Source organism: Hordeum vulgare, chromosome 4H, assembly GCF_904849725.1.
Source record: "Hordeum vulgare subsp. vulgare chromosome 4H, MorexV3_pseudomolecules_assembly, whole genome shotgun sequence".
Lineage (NCBI taxonomy): Eukaryota > Viridiplantae > Streptophyta > Magnoliopsida > Poales > Poaceae > Hordeum > Hordeum vulgare.
Window position 1 is genome coordinate 132,515,457 of NC_058521.1, and position 4,173 is coordinate 132,519,629.

The window sequence follows — 4,173 nt, forward strand, 5'->3', positions numbered from 1 at the left end:
GCCGGCTCGACTCCTCGACGTCCAGAAGTTTGCTAGCTACCTGGCTTCCCTCAACTGGTTCGTCAGCCGTCTGTGTGAGAAGGCGCTACCACTCTACCAGGTGAGGAAGAAGACCACGAAATTCGAGTGGAACGATCAGGCGGACGAAGCCTTCCGCGACCTCAAGCGTGTGATCTCCAGCACGCCCGTCTTGGCCACACCGGTTGAGAGGGAACCCATACTCGTCTACATCGCACCAACCACGCGCACGGTCAGTGTCGTCTTGGTGGTGGAGCGAAAGGAGGAAGACAGGATGCTGCCGGTGCAGCGCCCTGTCTACTACGTGAGTGAAGTCCTATCCGCCTCTAAGCAGAATTACCCCCATTACCAGAAGATGTGATATGGAGTGTACTTTGCCGCCACAAAGCTGAAGCAATACTTCCAGGAGCACACCATTATGGTGGTGAGCACGGCTCCACTTTGAGAGATCATGGGCAATCGTGATGCCACTGCTTGGATCGCAAAGTGATCCATCGCCATGGCCGACCATGACATCTGTTACGAGCCGCGCACCGCCATCAAGTCCCATGTGGTGGCCGATTTCCTCGTCCACTGGGCCGAAACCCAGTTCCAGCCGCCGCCTCCTGAATCCACACACTGGAGGATGCACTTCGGTGGCTCCAAGATGCAGACCGGTTTGGGAGCCGGCATTGTCATGTCGTCCCCGAAAGGGAATGAACCCTAATCTGCTCTCCAAATCCACTTTGCCGCCTCCAACAACGTGGCCGAGTATGCGGCGCTCGCACATATCCTCCGCTTTCCAGAGAACTCGGCATCCGGCGGATTCTTTGCTTCGGCGACTCCGACCTCGTGGTGCAGCACGTCTCTGGCGAATGGGACGCCAGGGACTCCAACATGGCCAACTACCGCTTCCTCATCCAGCAGCTCAGCGGCCCTTTCGAGGGTTGCGAATTCCATCATGTCCCCCGAGCAGACAATGAGTCGGCGGACGCGGTGGCAAAAATTGGCTCCACCAGACAGGCAATCCCAGCCAACGTTTCCCTCGAGCAGCTGCACAAGCCTTCCGTCAAGCCGTCTCCGGAGTTGTCATCAATCTTTGTGCCTGCAGCCCATCAGGCCCGACGACTTCGGGTCCGAAGGCCTTGCCGGCTTCATCAACTCCTCCGGCTCCGCCCGCTTTGCCGGCTCCGCCCATGCCGCGGGCTACGACGAACCTCGAACCTAGTCGTCCCAACTCCGAGCCGGTGGTCATCATGGGGGTTGATGGCATGCCGACTGCCACATCGATACCAGAGACAGGAGGTCTTGTATCTGTTGGAAATATGCCCTAGAAGCAATAATAAATTGGTTATTATTATATTTCCTTGTTCATGATAATCGTTTATTATCCATGCTAGAATTGTATTGAATGGAAACTCAGATACATGTGTGGATACATAGACAACACACTGTCCCTAGTGCGCCTTTAGTTGACTAGCTCGTTGGTCAAAGATGGTCAAGGTTTCCTGGCCATAGACAAGTGTTTTCACTTGATAACGGGATCACATCATTAGGAGAATGATGTGATGGACAAGACCCAAAATATGAACCTAGCATATGATCGTGTCAGTTTATTGCTATTGTTTTCTGCATGTCAATGTATCTGTTCCTATGACAATGAGATCATGTAACTCCCGGACACCGGAGGAATACCTTGTGTGTATCAAACGTTGCAACGTAACTGGGTGACTATAAAGGTGCTCTACAGGTATCTCCAGAGGTGTCTGTTGGGTTGGCGTGAATCGAGACCCCGATTTGTCACTCCGTATGACAGAGAGGTATCTCGGGGCCCACTCGGTAATACAACATCACAATAAACCTTGCAAGCAATGCAACTAAGGAGTTATTCACACGATCTTGTATTACGGAACGAGTAAAGAGACTTGCCAGTAACGATATTCAACTAGTTATAGAGATACAGACGATCGAATCTCGGGCAAGTAACATACTGATGGACAAAGGGAATAGTATACGGGATTAACTGAATCCTTGACATAGAGGTTCGATCGATAAAGATATTCGTAGAATATGTAGGAGCCAATATGGGCATCCAGGTCCCACTATTAGTTATTAATTGGAGAGGGTCTCAGTCATGTCTGCATAGTTCTCGAACCCGCAGGGTCTGCACACTTAAGGTTTGGTGACGATTTGGTATTAATGAATTATGTTTGCTAGTAACAGAATGTTGTTCGGAGTCCCGGATGAGATCCTGGACGTCACGAGGAGCTTCAGAATGGTCCGGAGGTAAAGATTTATATATGGGAAGTTATATTTTGGCTACCGGAAAAGTTTTGGGTTTTTTCGGTATTGTACCTGGAAGCTTCTAGACGGTTCCGGAAACTTCCGGAGGAGTCCGGAAGTCCACCAAGGGTTCCACCACGTCCCAACGGTTTGCATGGGTGAGGGGAAACATCGTGGCCTTATTGGGCCAAGCGCACAAGTCCCTCAAGGCCCATGTAGTTGGGAAAGGTGGAAAGTCCACCTTTGTATGGAAGGGAAGGAAGGGGACTAGGATTCCACCTCCTCTCTCCTTGGCTGCGCTCTAGGGCTTGGAGGGGATGTTCCCCACGTCCCTCCACCTATATATAGAGAGGAGGGGCGCCCGAAGAGCACACATCAAGCCCTTGGCGCCCATCTCTCTCCCTAGATCGTTTTCTCCTTCGTTTGCGGTTTCGATAGCGCTAGGCGTAGCCCTGCCAGGATAGCACCACCACAACCACCACCACGCCGTCGTGCTGGAGAACACATCTACCTCTCTGCCCCTATTTCTGGATCAAGAAGACGGTAATCGTCATCGAGCTGTACGTGTGCCGAATGCAGAGGTGCTGTCCGTTCGGCACTAGATCGAGACGGATCGTGATGAGATCGCGGGACGAGCTGCAATTTGGATCGAGAAGATGTTCCACTACATCAACCACGCTATATACGCCCCCGCTTAGCGATCTACAAGGGTATGTAGATACACTCTCCCCTCTCATAGATGACCATCACCATGGATAGGTTTTGCGTGTGCGTAGGAAATTTTTGTTTCTGATGCAACGTTTCCCAACAGTACCAGGGACTACAACGACAAATCCAGGGGCTATAACTGTCCTTGGACCTCAGGCTGAGCCAGAGCCGGCTCCTGTGTCGGCTCCCACATGGGCCCAGCCCATCCTGGCTTTCCTCCTTCGCGGCAAGCTCCCGCCCGACGAGGCGGAGGCGCGGCAGATTCAGCGCCGATATCCCGCCTACGCCATCATCAACCGCGAGCTGGTTTGACGCAGTGCAACTCGCATATTTCAACATTGTGTCGAGTGAGAGAGAGGGCAAGAAATTCTGAAGGACATACATCAGGGTGAGTGTGGGCATCATGCCGCCTCCAGAACCCTGGTGGCCAAGGCATTCCACCATGGATTCTACTGGCCCATGGCTTTGAAGGAGGCCACAACTTTGGTTGACAAGTGTGAAGGATGCCAACGCTTTAGCATGCAAAGCCACTTACCGGCTTCAGCGCTCAAAACTATCCCCCTCTCATGGCCCTTTGCCACCTGGGGGCTCGACATGCTAGGGCCATTCAAGACTCCTAGTGGCTGCATGACGCACCTCCTGGTAGCCGTAGACAAGTTCACCAAATGGATCGAGGCCATGCCTATCAAGAAGCTTTACGGCCCCACAGACAACAGGGTCATCAAGGACATCATCGTTCATTATGGAGTCCCCCACAACATCATCAGTGACAACGACACCAACTTTGCCAAAGGTGCAATGGCGCTCTTCTGTGCCAAGGAGGGCCTCCGGCTTGACCTTGCGTAGCTCGCGCATCCACAGTCAAACGACCAGGAGGAGAGGGCAAATGGCCTGATCTTGGCCGGCATCAATCCAAGACTTGTGGCGCCACTTATCAGGTCAACGGGCTGCTGGATCGAAGAGTTGCTGGCTCTGCTATGGAGCCTCCACACCATGCCGAACCGGTCAACCAGCTTCACGACATTCTTCCTCGTCTACGGGTGTGAGGGAGTCATCCCCACGGATGTCGAGTTCGACTCGCCTCGCGTCACCATGTACACGGAGGCGGATGCAAGACAGGCAAGAGAAGACGACGTCGATCTACTTGAGGAGGCAAGGGAGCTAGCCCTGAGACGATCAGCCATC